Source organism: Macrotis lagotis, chromosome 1, assembly GCF_037893015.1.
Source record: "Macrotis lagotis isolate mMagLag1 chromosome 1, bilby.v1.9.chrom.fasta, whole genome shotgun sequence".
Classification (NCBI taxonomy): Eukaryota; Metazoa; Chordata; class Mammalia; order Peramelemorphia; family Peramelidae; genus Macrotis; species Macrotis lagotis.
Window position 1 is genome coordinate 215,272,241 of NC_133658.1, and position 19,203 is coordinate 215,291,443.

The following is a 19,203-nucleotide window of genomic DNA, read 5'->3' on the forward strand; positions in this document are numbered from 1 at the left end:
CATATTTTTCCACCCTTGCCATTGCTGATCACAACTCCCTCCTTTCGTATTTCTCCACTACTATGTATTCTTATTTTCTCTCTCCTTTCACTCTGACTCTGCTGTAGGGTCGTTGACTGGCTCAGCATACAGATCCCTGGTCCTGAGGCCAAGAAGCCCTGAGCCCCCATACCACCCCTTAGGCCCAGAATCCACCTGGCCCTGTGGTCCTGGGCAGTCCTTCCAATCCCAGCCCCTTGCAAGAAGTAAGAAAGAAAATGTGTTATATCTGACCACTCTCCCCCCATGGTCCATCCTCTCCTCCTTTATTCACATCCCCACCCTTTCCCCCTGCTCCCCGCTCCTTCTTACTCCAGATGTCTATACCCCATTGAGTATATATGCTGTTTCCCCTCCTAGCCATCTCTGATGAGAGCAAAGTTTCCCTCATTCCCCCTTGCCTCCCCACTTCCATTCATTGCAATAACTCATTGTAATAAAAAAAATCTTATGTGAAATATCTTGGACTATTCCCCTTCTCCTTTTTCTTTCTCCCATTCCATTGCCCTTTTTTCCTATTGATTCCGTTTTTACACCATATTTTATCTTCAAATTCAGCTTTCTCCTGTGTTTTAACTATAAAAGTTCACTCTATCTGCTCTATTAACTGATAAGGTTCATATGAGTATTATCAGTCATTTTTCTATGCAGGAATACATGCAGTTCATCCTCATTAAGTCCCTCATATTCCCCACCTCTCCTCCATTCTCCATGCTTCACCTGAGTCCTGTATCTGAAGATCAAACCTTCTGTTCAGCTCTGGCCATTCCAAAAGGAACCTTTGAAATTCCCCAGGTTCATTGAAAGTCCATCTTTTTCCCTGGAAGAGGACATTCAGCCTTGCTGGGTAGTTCATTCTTGGCTTCATTCTAAGCTCTTTTGCCTTCTGGTATATTGTATTCCAAGCCCTATGAGCTTCCAATGTAGCTGCTGCTAAGTCCTGTGTGATCCTGACTGCAGCTACACGATATTTGAACTGTGCCCTTCTGGCTGCTTGTAATATTTTCTCTTTGACTTGGGAGTTCTGGAACTTGGCTATAATATTCTGGGGGTTGGTTTTTTGGGATCTCTTTCTGGGGCGGGGGATCGGTGGATTCTCTCCATTTCTATTTTGCCCTCTGCTTCTAGAATATCAGGGCAATTTTCCTGTAGTAATTCTTTGAAAATGATGTCAATGCTCTTTTCCTGATCATGAATTTCAGGTATTCCAATAATTTTCACATTATCTTTCCTAAGTCTGTTTTCTATATCAGTTGTTTTTTCAATGAGATATTTCACATTTTCTTCTAATTTTTCATTTTTTTTTGTTTTGAAGTATTGATTCATGATTTCTGGTAAATTCATCAATCTCCCTGAATTCTATTCTTTGTCTGAAGGATGTTTTCTCCTCAGAGAGTTTTCTTATCTCTTTTTCCATCTGGCCAATTTTGCTTTTTAAAGCATTCTTCTCCTCAATAACTTTTTGACCTGTTTTATCCATTTGACCTAAGCTGGTTTTTAGCATGCTATTTTCTTCAGCATTTTTTTGGATTTCCTTGACTAAGCTGCTGACTTCATTTTCATGTTTTTCCTGCATCTCTCTCCTTTCTTTTCCCAGTTTTTCTTCCAACTCCCTCATTTGATTTTCAAAGTCTTTTTTGAGCTCTGTCATAGCCTGAGCCCAATTTCTATTTTTCTTGGAGTCTTTAGATGCAGGAGCTTGTGCTTCCTCATCTTCAGACTGAGTATTTTGGTCCTTCTTGGGCTCATTTGCAAAATATTTCTGAATATTCTTCCTTTTCTTTCTCTGCTTGCTCATTTTTCCAGCCTGGTCCTGGTTTGCGAGTGCTTCCTGAGCTCTTGGGACACTCCCACAAGGGTCTCAGTGTGTGAGGCTCTGTCCTCCCTCCTGGTCTGTGAATGACCATAAGCACCTCCTTCTGCCATGGGGCTGAGGTGGGGAGGGCTGTTGTTCTATGGGGGGGGGGGGGGGCTAGAGTGTGATCAGGATCTGAATGTGGTCAGAGCCCCAGTATCCTGTTCCAGGGGCAGAGGACAGAGCTCTGCAGTCTCTCTTCACTACCCTCCCTCAGCTCAATGGGCTCATGCCCTGGGGGCTCCTGCTTATGGGCTCTCCCTGCTTTTGTTTCCAGCTCTGGGCTGCAGAAAGTCCAAGCTGCTCTCTTTGTGCCCCGAGGGCTGGGCTCCATGTGCTAGCTCTGGCAGTGGTCCCCCCACTGTTCCCCCACTTTGTGCCCAGTGCTCCTTGGGGTGCAGCTCAGGAGACTCCCCCGCTGCTGTGAGCTGAGACTCTCAGTGCCCTGGGGCTGCCTCCGGGAGGCTGAAGTTCTTTGGCTCTGGCTGGCCACCTCTCTGGCAGGCCGCCTCTCTGATCCCGGGGAGCAGAGCCTTTCTGCTCTTTTCCAGGTTACCTTGAGTAGGAGAGCTGCCTCACTGGGTCCCTTTGTGGGTTCTGTCCCTCGAAAGTTTAGTTATAATCCTTAGCTGATGAATTTTATCAGAGAGCTCCTAAGACTGGATCCCTTCTTGTCTTCATCTTGGCTCCGCCCCACGGACATATGTTTTGGAAAGATCATTTAGGCTCCTGAATAAATGACAGGCTTGGAATGGAATGTGGAGAGAGGTGAGGTAAATATATTGACCGGAAGGTAGGAGCATTTATTGTTTAATGCTTACTATATATGAACTTACTCTATTAAGTGCTGAATACAAAACACTTAATACAAAGAAAGATAGTCCTTCCCTTATATGAACTTATATAGATAAAACAGGATGAAATAGGATACCCAGATAGGGACCTGTGAGCTATTACAATATAAAAGAGAATATGGAAGACTATGGCAGAGAAGAATTTTGTTAATCTTTAATAGTTTCTTTTTTTCATTTTAAAAATCAGCACCAAAAATAGGAATTTCAAAAATGGGCCAATTAATAAAATGACAAATCATATTTTTTAAAAAAAAATTTGAAGAAAAATATCAAGATTTAACCTGTCAAAGTTTGGGGAATACATTAAGTGTGAGGAAACTTCAGGGAGTTCTGGATGGGATCCAGAAAAGTTATTCAACACAATGGGGATTAGCAGGGATGCACATCCCTTGCAGAATGGGAAGTAGCAAGGTTAAAGTCCCAATAATCATGTAGGTCCCAGCATAATAGTCAATGAAAGTGCAATAAAACAGGATATGGATAAGGGCCTGTGATAAGTCATGTCAGTGGGAAAAAAGGTGGAATATATACAATTGATCTTAAGAAGGTAGAATCAATAGCACTTGGTAACTGATAAAGTAGGCAAGGGGTGAGAGAAAGAGTAAGAATGACCCCTAAATTGTGAGCTTTGTTTATTCAGAGGATGGAGTGTCCTTAACAGTAGTAGGGAAGAAGAAGAAACATATTTAAAAGCAACTTTATATCTCTAAAGGTTTATGCGAGGAAGGAAGAAAAAAATGAAAATTATTAATTGAATTTGAAGGGAGAAAAAAACTAAAATATGAACATATTAATGCTTCATTAATAAAAACATCATGAAACAATCAAAATTAGAGGTGAATTTAATAAAAATGAAGGAAAAAGAACATTTGAAATAATATAAAAATTTTAACTAAATAATAACAAAAATATACACTAAAATTAAAAATTAGAAATAATAAAATTGAATTAAAATCAGAATTATTGAAGAATATTATTAATTTGGGGTGGCTAGGTGGCATAGTGAATAGATCACCGGCCCTGGAGTCAGGAGTATCTGACTTCAAATATGGCCTCAGACACTTAATAATTACCTAGCTGTGTGGCCTTGGGCAAGCCACTTAACCCCATTTGCCTTGCAAAAAAACCTTAAAAAAAGGAATATTATTAATTTTACTTATTAATAAACAATAGATTGTTACTAAAGAATTGTTCATTTTAAAAAGGTGCAAAGACATCACATTAAATGACATAAATAAAATGACCAAAACTACGAATTCTTTAAAAAATGGCAAACTATTAATATTCCTTTAAAATTTTAGTCCCAATCATTGATAAGAAAGGGCAAATGAAACCAACTGCAAGCCTTCACTTCATCCACAATAAATTGGAAAAGATGTCAAAAGACTTGAATTATCAATATTGAATGATTTTTAGATGCATAAGCATGTGAATGTATTGTTATTGGAGATGTGAATTGGTTTAACAATTGTGAAAAGTCATTTAGAGTTATGATAAGGAAATAATTCAAATTTCTATATTCTGGGATGGCTAGGTGGCATAGTGGATAAAGCACCAGCCCTAGAGTCAGGAGTACCTGGGTTCAAATCTGGTCTCAGACACTTAATAATTACCTAGCTGTGTAGCCTTGGGCAAGCCACTTAACCCTGTTTGCCTTGCAAAAACCTAAAAAAAAGTTCTATATTCTTTGATTACCAACATACCAACATTGGACATATATTTAACGAATACCAATAATAAAAAGAAAGTTCCAGTTCACTAAAGTATTCATGACATTACTTTCTGTGGTAATAAGCATCTTGTAAAAAAAATAGATAATCAGCAAATTAAAATTTGGCTAACCAAGTAATTGTCCATGAATGTAATACAATATTATCTTAATGTTAGAAATGATCAATAGAGTGAGTATAGAGAGATATATAGGAAGATATATGAGAACCAACATAAAATAAACCAAGCCATGATATATGGGAATAAGAAAACAAAATAAAGCTGACTTCTGCCAAAATAATGGCAAAGCTTGATTATAAAGGAGAGACATACAAAGACCTCCTTTTAACACAGTTGTGTTACAAAAGTAGAAGAATATGAATGTGGAATATTGCATAAAAGATAAGACTTTTTAATGTTGTGGGTATTTTTTTATATTTTTCCCCCAATTTGTTCATGGCTCTAAAATTGGAAATAGAGAGTAGAAGGAGGCTTTATGGTGCCTGGTCAAACAACATCTCAGAAAAAAAGAAAGTTCAAAGACTTTGAACATAAGCAGATAAATTAACAGGAAAATATTAAAAGCAGAAATAAATATAGCCTCCAGATTTAATAAACAAAGTCAGGCATTTATGAATTTTAAAATTCCAAGAAAAGAAAAATGATCCAACATTTGATGAGACACAAGATACTTGGGAATTTGAGGATATAGAATCACAATATGCTTTTTCTGTGCATTAATAGAGAAATGAGAATAATGGCAGCTGAATTTATGACATGTACTGCAAAAATAATCAGCTAAATAGAAAAACTTGAATCAGTGATTGGAAAGATTTATTAAAGAAACAAAAGAGAGAACAGTTGATTAGGAATACACACAAGTTAAGGACAATCAAGAAAAATAGAAGCAGAAAAAATCAACAAATTAAAAGAAAAATATGCTCTTTATCATAACAAATCAAAACATTCTCATTTCAGTTAGGCTACATAAAGACAATTTGAGGTTTATAGGGCTCCCAGAACATGACAAATCAAAACACTGACCACCATAATTCAAGAAATAATGCAAGGGGTGTCTAGGTATCTCAGTGGATAGAGCACCAGGCCTGGAGTCAGGAGTACCTGAGTTCAAATCCAGCCTCAGACACTTAATAATTACTAGCTGTGTGGCCTTCGCCAAGCCACTTAACCCCATTGCCTTACAAAAAAAAAAAAAAAAAAAAACTAAAAAAAATGCAAGAAAATCTCCCAGAACTTCTGAATATAGAAAATAAACCAAAAATTGAAAGAGTTTATGGATCACTTTAAAAAATGATACATTCTCCGAGATATACTTTAGGTAATGGTAGCAAATCAATCTTGAAACAAAAAATTCTGTGATTAGGAGAAAGACCTTCAAACAAAGGAGAATTGAAATAAAACAAGACTATTCTTCCCCCAAATAAAACAAAGCACAAAAGAGAGAGAGAGAGAATGAGCTAAGAGCAATGAAGCTCAAGGTGGAACTCTGGGTGACCTATCTGGCAAACATGATCTTAAAAATAAATGAAAAAGATGAATATTCAACAATAAAGAAGCATTTAAAAGATTCTTTAAAAAAGATCATACCTGGGGCAGTTAGGTGGTGCAGTGGATAGAGCACCAGCCCTGGAGTCAGGAGTACCTGAGTTCAAATTCAGCCTCAGGCACTTAATAATTACTTAGCTGTGTGGCATTGGGCAAGCCACTTAACCCCATTGCCTTGAAAAAATCTAAAAGAAAATCATACCTAAAGAGATTATTTTATTTTCAAACATTCTATGAAACAGAAATTAAAACAAGGACAGTAATAGCAAAAAAATGACAACAGAAAAATCAATGAGATTTATTTCTAAACATACAAAAGAAGTCATATGAAGGTAGTAATAAAGAGACTGACCAGGGTATGATGAACTCATAACATCACATTTACAGGTAAGTTAATATTTTATTATGGTAGGAAAAAGGAACTATATAACAAAATGAGAATGTATATGAAAGAAGGAAGGGATCTAGTGATAGAGAGATGAGTATGATGTGTCTAGAGCTACCAGTGAATGGAAAATAACTCTCATGAATTATCAGGAAGAAAAAATATCTACAGGGGAGAGAGTATGGAAAAGAGAGAACAAAAAGAAGGTCTTGCTTTGGTGGTAATAAAGTTCCATCGATAAACACTCCTGTAAGTGAAGAATAACATCTGTGAAAGGACATGAGAATCTTGTTCTGGATTTGGAATATTTAGTGCTTGCAAAGATTATTTTTCCTACCACAGAAGTGGGGAAGTTGTATCTCCTGGGGACAAGTGGAGTATTGGGAGAGGAAAAGCATGGTCCGGAGGAGAACATTTTATGGCAAATAGGTAAAGAAGATAACAAGGAGGAATGTATAGATCAGTAGTGGGCTGCATCATTAGAGATATTAGGGAGAGGGCTTCTACCATGGGGAAGTAACCTAGATGTCATTTGAAGGAATAGGCCCTGTTTGCAAAGTGAGACAAAATTGAAAAGGGGAATCATCAGGACAAGCTTCGTCCAGTAATGATAGATATTGCCTAGAGGGGAAAGTCCAAAATGGATATTTACTCAAATTTTATTCCTTGAAGAATGTATTTAACAGATAGGATTTAAATAAATATAGGGAACCAGAATTAGTCTAAAGCAGTGAGAAAGAGAACATGGATAATGACCAGAGTAAGAGATATTATCCCTGTAAATGAGACTAATGAAGTAGATAGATTAAATGGGGGGGGGGAGGAAAGGAAAAATCTTGGTTAAGTGAAAAAAGACAGGAAGAATTAAATAAACATTTCTTTTTTTTAAGGGGTTTTTTTTTTTTGCAAGGCAGTGGGGTTAAATGGCTTGCACAAGGCCACATAGCTAGGTCATTATTAAGTGCCTGAGGTTAGATTTGAACTCAGGTACTCCTGACTCCAGGACCCGTGTTCTATCCACTGTGCCATCTAGCCACCCCCATGAGATACTTTTTAAAAAGTGAATGTAGTGTTCATCAGATTCTGGAGAATTTTTTTGTTTGTTTTGTTTTGTTTTTCTCTCTCTCTGGATGGGGATAGCATTATCTATATCTGGTCTAATATAGTTGTCCTAGCTTTCTGAACTGCTGAGAGGAGCTGCTTCCATCAAGGTTGTTCATCTCACAATGTTGTTGATAATTGTGTATATTGTTCTCTTGCTTCTGATCCCTTCACTCAGCATGAGATTCTATAATTCCTTCCATGCTTCTCTAAAGCCATTTATGGTTTCTTGTAGAACAATGGTTACTCCATAATATCCATATAACATAACTTGTTTAACCATTCCATAATTGATGGACATCCCCTCAATTTCCAGTTCTTTGCCACTACAAAAAAAGAGTTGCCATGAATATTTTGGAACATATGGGACTTTTCCCCATTTTAATGATTTCTTCTGAATATAAACATAGAATTGGAATTGCTGGGGCAATATTATTTTGCTCTTTGGGCATAGTTCTGTATTGCTCTCCAGAATTGTTGGACCTGTTCACAACTCCAACAACAATGCATTAATATTTCAATCCTCTCATAATCTTTCCAACATTGATCATTTTCCTTTCTTGTCATTTTAGCCAATCTGATAGGTATGAGGTGATACCACAGGGTTATCTTAATTTGCATTTACATAAAAGACATGAATAGATTCAACTGCAAAGTGCTCCTTAAGGAAATAAAGAAAAATTCAAACAGCCAGAGAATATTTAGTATTTATAGTATGACCATGTCAATATACTAAAAATAACAATGCTATCAACACACTTTAATGCTCTGGCAATCAAGTTATTATGGGATACTTTATAAAACTTCATAACATAATAAGAAAATTCATTTGGACAAACAATAGGTCTAGGATATCAATGCATATGAAGAATAGAAGTAGCAGTAAAGACGACTTAGTACTTCCCACACTCAAATCATGCATTATAAAACTGGAATCATAAAAATCATCTGGTATTCATTAACAAATAGCAATATAGATCAATGGAATATATGAGGAAGGAGAATCAGAAACAATAGAATTCAAAAAATCAGTATTTAATAAAGTAGAAAAAAAATTTTCAGGTAAATATATTATCTATAATAACTTCTACAATGTAAGTAGAAAAATAACTGCAGACAAAGAAAATCAAAAGTCAATATAACAAAATCATAAATGTAAAGCATGACTAATAAAAAGCTACTACAGACATCTCAATCAATGTTTCATGGAGGTACAAAGTCCACAATTATTATACATAGTACATATTTTTGGATTTTTTTCAATATATCTATCAGTTGTGCTAATTTTTTTCCCTTCAAAGTTACTTTACATTATGTAGGATAGTTCTATGGGAAAGAGAGAGAAAGGGATACTGAAGATGACTATGATTATGTAAAAATAAAATAAGTCAATAAAAGATTTTGAAGAAGAATTAGATGAAGGAATAGAGGAGGCAAAAACACATGTATGCTGTACAGTATATGGTCAGGGAGAAAGAAGTGAATTCATAAAGCATGTCTTTGATAACCTAAATAATAGGACAGGCAGGACACTCACCAATTAGTACAGTAGAGAACTGAGGTGGACACTGTAGAGATGTAAGGACTAAAATCTCCTAGACATCTGGTCAGAATATCAAGACAATTGCTGAAAATTGGTTAAGATTATAACCATAGCATTAACTAAATAAAAAAAATGAAAAATAAAAAGAGTTCAAAAAAGGACATGAAGACAAATTGTTGTTTCCATTCAATCAAATATATATGCTTACAAAAATATAAAAAGAAGGAATTTGTAGTTTCATGTGTGCATGCCTTTTCCTTATCTCTTTATTTGGTTATGTGTTTTTGTTGATGCTTTTCAAAATTTCATTGTATTTTATTTTCATGAAGATCTGTCTTCAAAAATACCAAATACTTCATAAATTTGTGTGTCATCCTTGCATGGGGGCCATGCTGATCTTCTCTGTACCATTCCAATTTTAGTTTATGTACTACCACTGAAAGCACTTTTGTTGATAGTTACTAAATTCAGAATATTTTAAGAGAACAAATAGAAAAAGAGCTTCCTAAACTATGCTTAATTCTTCATGCAAGAAAAACATCCAGGAATTTCTCAGTCATATAAAGTCATTTAGGCCTTTAAAGCTAAAAGAGGAAAATAGAATCTCAGTGACTAAATGATGAGTGAGTCCTGCCACAAGTTAACAAGTTGAAACAGCCAAAATTTATAGTGGGACAGAGCACAGTGCTAAGAAGGTTACACCATAATAACCTATACCACAACCACCTATTTTTCTGGACACAGATTGCATGCTTTATTCTGACTAGTCTCCTTGAAGATATTTCGTTTGCAAAGTGAACCAATTAAGTGTCTCAAGTCATATTGTATCCATTTTTTGTCTCTATCATGGTCTCAAGAAAAACAGACTCAAGTCCTTAGTATTTACTGAGAAGAACTTACTAGGTAACATGGGAAGAGTACACTTCCCTTTGGTAAACTTATGGAATATATATAGATATATATATATAAACATACATATGTGGATAAGATTTTTATTTTTATAATATGGGTAATGTAGTTAGTTACATAGACATTGTGATCTACATTGTTGCAAGTATATATAACAATGATGTGTCAAGATTTAAGTACATATAAATATATATTTATATTTAGAGTTTTCATTCTTGTAGTCAATTTTCATAAAAAATATCTTTAGATTTAGAGCAAAGCAGAGAAGAATAGATTTCCAGATCTATTTATGCCCCTATAAAAACCTAACAAAATTTAAAATAGCTTGAATTTATTTGATGCTTTTGTGATATTCTTTACAAATATCATCTCATTCACCAACATGACAATCCATTTCAGGTGATATTATCACTAGCAATTTATTGGTGAGGAAACTGAATCAGTCAGGGCTCAAGGAACTTCATTATTAACTTCTACTTAGTGTCTGATCATATTTGAAATCAAATCTTTCTGACCACAGGTTCAGCACTCTATCCATTAGTAGTAATAGTCGTAACTAGTTAGCTAGGTAATCATGGGGGAACATAGTTATAATTTCCCTTTTCTGGGTCTTAGTGTCTTGATTAGTAAAATGAGACCAGAAAAGGATCTTTTATAGCAAAAAAAAATCCCATGATCCAATTATCCTCCTTTTCTTCCTTCACTGGCACCCTATCCATTTATTCGGGTGACTGCTGGGTTCTTATAATTTTCCTTCCAGTATAGTGTAGTAAAGATTTCATTAGATCAGGATTCACAAATCATGGTTTTCAGTTTTGCCTCTGATGGTATGAAAATGGAGACATCATTTAATAACCTCTATGAGCTTCAGTTTCATCATCTATAATATGGGTTTGATAATATTTGTATGACCTAAATTTTAAAAAGCTGTTGTAAGGAAGATACTTTGTAAACCTGCATGTATTTTATTAATCTGAGCTATTATTAGTACCAAGAGGAAAACATATGAAACTCATTGAGGTATAATATATTAAAATGAATGGGAACTGAATTAAAGGAAGTTTCTTCCCAGGAAGATGTATATTCATAGTAATTAAATTCATAACCCTATAGGACAAAATAAACACAATAGAAAGTCAGGCATAAAGTGGAATGATATTTATTTGGGCAGCTAAAAGGAGGCACCTCCTAGACTTCTTGAAATGGCTCATATAGGCAATTTCCTTTACTATATACACTTAAGGCTATCCCTGAGGACAGGATATAATATTTTTTTTGCTTTTTGTATGATTTTGACTCATCCACAAGTCTACTTATTGATCCTCAAAGTTTGCCTTTTTTATTTAGAACCATTATCACTTTTAGTAGGAAAATATTCCATCACAGAATTCTATAATTTAGAGCATAGAACGTTGGCAGTTAAACTGTATAAAATCTGAATGATCTTACTGTAATATCTTCTAGAAGACCCTGAAGAAAGTGTAAGGTCTTGTCAAGAGATATCTTGATGGCATATTAGATTAAAAAACTTTATAAGTTAGGATCTATAAAGGTGAACTATAGAGAGTAATATTACCAAATGAATGCATGATTGAAAATGGGTGGGATGGTCACAAAACAATAGTGAGAGATTTTAAAGGACAACCCTTGTATTCCAGTGGTATTTTCAGAAAATCTAGCATAGCCAAGATAGACATAGATTTTGTAGTCAGTCTAATACGTCTTCTCTCCTGTACTTTCTTTCAGAGCCTCCCAAATACTGAGCTAGCTCTGGCAATGTATATGTCAACCTCATTGTCAATGTGTATATCCCTGTAAAGGACACTACCAAGGTAAGTGAACTTGTCCACAGTACTGAAAACTTTTTCATTTTCTATAATTGATGGTTCCACATATAGAAGATGGAACACTTGTGTTTTCTTGGTGTTAATTGTTAGACCAAAATTAGCACAAGCAGCAGAGAGAATAGATCCATACTTTGTTGCATCTCAGCTTCAGAAGCTGCAATGAGTGTACAATCATCTGCAAACAGAAAATCTTGCATCAACACTCGGGCCTCCACTTTAGTCTTGGTTTGTTTCAAGTTGCAGAATTTTCCATCAATAATGGTAGCTGACCCTTGAGGCCATGTTCATCCTCACTAAGGGCTTATGATAACATGGCTGAAAACATCATGCTAAAAAGCATGGAAGCAAGGATACATCCTTGTTTCACTCCATTGAATGGGAAATCTCGAGCATCTTCCACTATTCAGAGCCTGAGCAATCATGCTTTGATGAATAATATATATGAGCATCTCCGAGTAACCAAATTTTGACATAATTTTCCATAAAACTTCACAACTGACAATATTGGTCAGATCTACAAATATTATATATATAGACCTCTGTTCTGTTCCTGGCATTTTTCCTGGAGTTGCTGGGCAACAAACATCATATCAATTTGGAAGACTATTACCTTGGTGTGAAGGCTGCTGAGCCCTCTTCAGGGCTGCCTTCCACATTTTATGCCCACCTGAGTTACTCTCACCTATGGCTCCAAGAAGAACAGTGCACACACAGTGGCCACACTCTTGTAAACCATTTCTGAAGGCAGGTTAAACTAGGTTGAGAGTAACTGAGGGAGTCTCAAATTCTTTGATGAGCAGTGGGGAGGTGTCTATCCTAAGTATGTGAAGTCTTCCACTGGTAGAATAGGTGGATTAGAATACTTTGTTCCAACAGCCATGAAGCCATCTGAAGTAGATACTGTGGAGTGTTTGGAGCTTGTTTAGACATCAAAGGGGCCAAGGTCATCCACTGCATCTAGAGTGATCACTGGTTGTCTTGACTCTCTCTTGCTATGTTGTATCATGATGACTTTGAAAGAGAGAGTGAGGTGGATGATTTTGTGCAGCTCTGCCTCACTTATATCCAAATTACATAGGCATCAAAAGACTCCAACCATACTTTACCATTCCTCAAAGTCCTGTGGTGACAGGCAAATGATGAAGCAACAGGTGTAGATACACTGGGAGCTGTAGTCACATCCCTGCACAGAGGTGGCCCAGGCCATAAAGTCATTTCTCCACTGAAAGCAGTAGTGGGATTCAGCAGCCCCCTGGGTGACTGAGCACCCTTTTAAGGATCTCACTTCTCACCTCCTGATGTGAGGAAAGGACTAGAAAAAGTGCCCTGAAAATTGTCTGTTTACCCAACCCTGGTCCAATGACAGTGGCAGGAGGAGAATCCCATAATGTGGTCAATACCCCAAAAAAACCCACAAAAACTTCTTCAAAGAAGATTCTACTCACCATTGTTGCATGGAATGTGGGCACATTCATAGACAACAGAAGATTCAACAGACCTGAAAAACAAACAGCTCTTGTGAGAGAACTCAGCAGGTATGGTAACCAAATAGCAGCCCTGAGTGAAAAAAGACTGGCAAATGAAGGTCAGTTTACTGAAGTCAGAGCTGGTTACACTGAAGTCTGGAGTGGTCACAGTGAAAGGGAACACTGTGAAGCTGGGGTGGGTTTTGCAATCAAAATTAATCTAGTCAACATTCTTGAATATATACCAAAAGGAATGAATGACAGGTTCATGACAATGAGATAGCTACTTCCATGCTACCATGTCACCATCATCAGTGCTTATGCTTCCACCATGAAGAACACTGATGAAGCTAAAGGAAAATTTTATGAAGACCTGGAAATATTTATCATCAATGTACCAAAAGAGGATAAACTCATATTTCTGGGTGACTTTAATGCCAGAATAGGCTCAGATTACCAGGCATATGTATGTTATACATATTTATACATGTAACTATAAGCATCCCTTTGTGTCTATAGAGATATATGAAGTCTACATATATACACACATACTATATATATGTAATGTATATTCATTTATGCATACATGTTTATTTATCTATGTAAATATATTTATGCTACAAAATTGAAATATACATTTATAATTTCTATGAGGGTCTAAAATACACTGATCATTCATCATCACATTAGTAGAAAGTATCACAAGTTCTTAGAGACTGTGTCAACTGTATATCTGCCATTCTGAGACTCAAAATATATAAATTCAGAGAAATAGCTCATCATCATTTTGGGGTTAAAGTAATGGTTGTGTACTTTCTTAATGTAGGCATTTTTAGCATCAAACGAAACCATAAATCATTCAAATAATTATGTACTTTTAATTTCCCATCTTGTAGATTACCCCCCCCAAAGTGTATATGAGAGAAATGGTTCATCCTTCCAATAGTCATGTGTATCTTGATTGTCTGGTAAACTATATACAAGATAAATACAAATATTATCTTATCCTGTCTTGTCTAGAAGGTTCCATCTGTAGAGTCCAGCAAGTTTAAACTGATTGAGGAAGACAGTAGAAAGAATATGGATTATAAGTCAGAGATCCTGGATTCAAGTGATAGATGTGCTATCTGCTATACATTTTGAGCAAGTAAATCATCAATCTTTCCAAATTTCAGTTCTATGAAGTGATGCTAACAATAACCTCCAAGTTTCATTCCAGTTCTAATTCTACATGATCTGTTTATCATAATTCTGAGAGGAAAAAATTTCAAGCCAAATTCAAAGAAATATAATTTCCCAAATATAGGAGTTTGATTCCTTCATCACAAATACCTTTCTGATTATAATCTTGAAGATTGCAATAATCCTAAATGAGATCAAAAATTAAGACTTTTTTTAAAAAAAGGAGAGTGCAGACAATTTAAGGACAGGAAAAATATGGATAAGTGAGTCCTTTATGTGGAATCATCAACACTTTTTTTCATCTCCTACCTTAGACTTTTCTTTTGATGATTGGAAATTAAGAGCTGGACAGGTGAGTCCCTAGCAAATACTTCAAGTTGCAAGCTGGACCAAATAATATTATGAAAGTAAATCTGTCATAAAAATTGTCATGATATACTTTAATAAAAGATAATAAACTCTTTTAAAATAGAATCAGATTTTTAGAGGTGGAATGAGTCTTCCAAAATATGAGAGGATAGGGCAGCTAGGTGGCGTAGTGGATAAAGCACCAGCCTTGGAGTCAGGAGTACCTGGGTTCAAATCTGGTCTCAGACACTTAATAATTACCTAGCTGTGTGGCCTTGGGCAAGCCACTTAACCCCATTTGCCTTGCAAAAAAAAATCTAAAAAAAAACAAAAACCAAAAACAAAACATGAGAGGATAGAAGACAGGATGGAATGGGATCATTTGTGGAATGGTTGTCTCCCTTCACTGTAGGATTGCAGAGAGGTTGGGGAGTCACTTTTAAGGTATGTAATAAAGAATATTTATATATCAATGTGAAGGGGAAGGAGGGAAGTCATTGAACAACCTCTAGGGTCCCTTCTCTCTCTATCATTTTGCTCCCATATTTAACCTTGATATTCAAATTTCAATAGGAGTTCATTGTTAGACTCAAAATTCTTAATCAATGTGGGAGGAGTTACCAAGGTTTCATTTTCACCATGAATGACAGGGAGAGAAGATAAATAATAGGATTAGAAGACCTATGTCACAGTTTGCCTCTAAAAGCTACTATTTGTATCTAATTATGAGAAACCTTTGGGAATGAAAACAATTCCTTAATTATCCTACTGATAACAAACTCTTGATTAAGAATTTCAGTTATACTTTTACCCCTTTATTGCCAAGTCAAGTTCTGTTCTCTGACCTGGGTCTGAGACAAGACATTTTTGCAGAAATAATTCAACTTAACAGGCATTTTTAAAGCATCTTCTCTATGCTAAGCCTTTTACAACTCTTTGGGGACATCTGTCAGAAACTTTGATATATTTCTGTGATCTGTCCTTAATTTCTAATCTACTCCTGAGTTTCTTTGTTTTCAAAACTTTTATGAAACTCCAGTTCTTGAGTCATTGAGAAGAATCAGAAGCCAGGCCTTTCCAGAAACCCATTTTTTGGTAGGAGTCCTAACACACAGGCAAGGAGGTCCTGAACAGAATGAATGAATTTATGATAGACAAAAAGCTCAGATTCTTGGGAATATTAATATCCAGAGACAGAAATCTCCAAGGAAAAAAAATTGAGTGAGGGCACCTTCAATCTGACTAATACAGAACATAATCATAAATACATACAGATATACATGTATATACATATACAGACACATTTATGTGTATATATACATATATATACATATATATGTGTATATATATATATATATACAGAGAGAGAAGTTTTGCTTATGTTTTTCCTCACATCAAGCTAAAATTTGCCTCTTTTCAAATAATTGTTGAAATAGAAGGTCACTGTTCCTTTTTCTGTCTTCAGGGGCCAAGAAGAACATAGATACAGATGTATATGTGTGTGTGTGTGTGTGTGTGTGTATACACATATGTATATATACATATATGTGTGTATATATATTTAGAGAGAGACAGAAACAGAGATAGAGTCAGAGAGAGAGAGACAGAGAGAGAGGGAGAGACAGAGAGACAGAGAGAGTGAGAGAGAGAGAGAGAGAGAGAGAGAGAGAGAGAGAGAGAGAGAGAGAGATTGGGGAGAGGTTGGTAAAGTGATATATATAACTGGGAGAGATGGGGTTATGAATAGTTTCCTAGTGGCCATCTTTCAGATAAGGATCCTATTCTCACTTAGTAGAGTAGCCATCAAAAGACAGGCATGTGATCTATCACTGAAACTATATAGAAAGTCTTTTCAGTTTAGCTATCTTGGAGAGTCTTTGGGGACTTGATTTAATTCAATAATCATTTTTTTTAAGTTTTTGCCCTGTGCCAGGCACAATTGCAAAGGGGATCAAAATGACAAATCATAAACAGTTCCTGACTTCAAGAAGTTTCCATTCTTCCAGCCTTGGAGTCAGGAGTACCAGGAGAAATCACCATACCATCATAGCGAACCAGAGAAAGACTTTCATGAGAATTCAAAAATGAATTAATAAATGGCTTCATCTTTTAACCTTAGCTCTCTTCTTTTGGAGGGGCTTCAGGAATGAGAGTTTCCCTATTTTGAATGTTGATGCTGGATGTCCTTTAAAAGTAAAATCTGCCCCAGTAGGATGCCTTTACCTAATTGTAGGTTCAACACAAAATGACTCTGCATAAGCACTCTGTCCCCCTTCCATATCCCAGGCACCCACTCAGTACCATCCTCCTGCTCCCACGATTTGTTATCACATCCAGGAAAGTTAGGAAAACAACATGTGTGGTGTGTTTTTGTTCAACCAAAGAGCATACTGAGTCATTCAAAAATATATTATTTTAAATGAGAGGACCTTAAATGTTTTGCATGAGTAATCAAATGGTTTAGCATTCTCTACTTCTGTCTAAAATATTTCTGAGAGTATACATTTATATCTTTTTAAAAGAGCAACATCCGTAGCTTTCAAAGAAAAGCCAGAGTTTGCTTATTGCAGAAACTGAATTGGAAAGAATGTTAGAGACAAGCTAGTCTAACTAATTCATGAGTAGGAATCCCCCTGACATTACCAGGCATCTTCTATGACCTATTTTAATAGATGAATTGCCAGTCTGGGAGTCAGTAAGACCTGAATTCAAGACTTTCCCTGACACACATTGGCTGTATGACTTTGGCAAGTCATTTAAATTCTCGGTGATTTAAGGCAATCTCTGAGACTTTAAATTAAAGAGCAAGAATGGTAGAAGCTTTCTACACTGGAAGTTTTCTATATCAGCTTCAGATAATAAATAAACAAATTTGTTTATATGAATGAATGTCTACTTAAGTTTAGTCATTTCAATCATAACTTTCTTTTCATGACCCTTTGTTGAGTTTTCTTGGCAAAGGTATTGGTGGGGTTTGCCATTTCTTTCTCCAGCTCATTGCACAGATGAGGAAACTTAAGGCAAACAGGGTTAAGTGATTTGCCCAGGGTCAAACAGCTAATAAGAATCTGAGGTCAAATTTGAACTCAGATCTTCATGATTTCAGGCCTGATACTGTATGTGCCACCTAACCGAATAGAGTTGTGTATTTAGAGGAATGTTTATATTTATTTATCTAAATATGTTCTAAGATGCTTCATTTTGTGCTTGGTGATGCAGTGGCTAGAGGTCTGGTCTTGGTATCAGTAAGACATCTTTGTATTTTACATGTATACACACACACACACACACACACACACACACACACACACCCTATTACCGATATACATATATAGTCATATGTTTAAGTGCACATGCATATATTTTATACACATACATTCTACAGTCATATATTCATGTATGTGTACACACACAAACATACACAAATATCTTTTAAAGTCTAGTGATGGTAAATTCTTTATAGCCCAAGACTACTCCCTGAAATCTTGGATAACTTTAATTATTCAGAAGTTTTGCTTATGTTTTTCCTCACATCAAGCTAAAATCTGCCTCTTTTCAAATAATTGAAATAGAAGGTCACTGTTGCTTGTTCTGTCCTCTGGGGCCAAGAAGAGCATATCTAATCCTTTTTTTTTTCACAAATAGTCTGACAAGCACTTTAGCTACAATGTGCTCTCAAAGTCTTTTCTTTTCCACCCTAAGCATCTTCAGTTTTTCTTTTTTTATTTTATCTAAGGCAATGAGGTTAAGTGACTTGTCCAAGGTCACACAGCTAGGCAATTATTAAGTGTCTGAGGCCAGATTTGGACTCAGGTACTCCTGACTCCGGAGCCAGTGCTTTATCCATTGCACTACTTAGCTACCCAACATCTTCAATTTCTTCAATTAATACTCATCTGACATTTCATTATTTCACCATGCCATAGATGTAGAGTTAGAAGAGAGCTAAGAATCCATTTTACAGATGAGGAAACTGAGGATCAATGGCTCTAAGTGACTTGTTCACATTAAATTATGAGTTCAATTTGAATGCTCCATAATTTGTAATAAATATTTCTGAAAGATTGAGGAATTAGTCAGCTCCAACTTAAATTTTCCCCTTCTCAGCTAATTTAAAATTAAAATTAACACACTAATAATGACCAGTCTAGGGCTAAAAGGAAGAGACTAAGGCAAAGAGAAGAATATGATTTCTAACAGTCAGTTAGAGATGATAGCAATACCAACCCAGTACACAAGTGTGATTTAAAATGGTAGGAGTAAATGAACACCAAAAGGACAGGACAATGCCTTAACAGGTTTATGAGTTGATTTCTGGAACACAGGGAGATAGCTCATAAAATCACACCATATAGGAGTTGTCAACCCTGCTTAAAATTACTTTTTGTACCAATAGTG

General features: G+C 35.9%; 1 long non-coding RNA gene and 1 other non-coding gene across 3 annotated transcripts in view; one reads left to right on the forward strand and one right to left on the reverse strand.

The window, feature by feature from the left end:
• LOC141504543 (uncharacterized) overlaps nt 1–19,203 on the forward strand; it is a 291,677-nt gene that overhangs the window by 57,325 nt on the left and 215,149 nt on the right. For both annotated transcript variants that reach the window (XR_012473409.1, XR_012473408.1), the window contains exon 2: nt 11,709–11,794. This is a non-coding gene — a long non-coding RNA (uncharacterized LOC141504543). The remainder of the gene's footprint in view (nt 1–11,708; nt 11,795–19,203) is intronic.
• Nucleotides 9,393–9,499, reverse strand: LOC141510456 (U6 spliceosomal RNA). Its single transcript, XR_012474944.1, has one exon. It is a non-coding gene; the product is annotated as a U6 spliceosomal RNA (small nuclear RNA).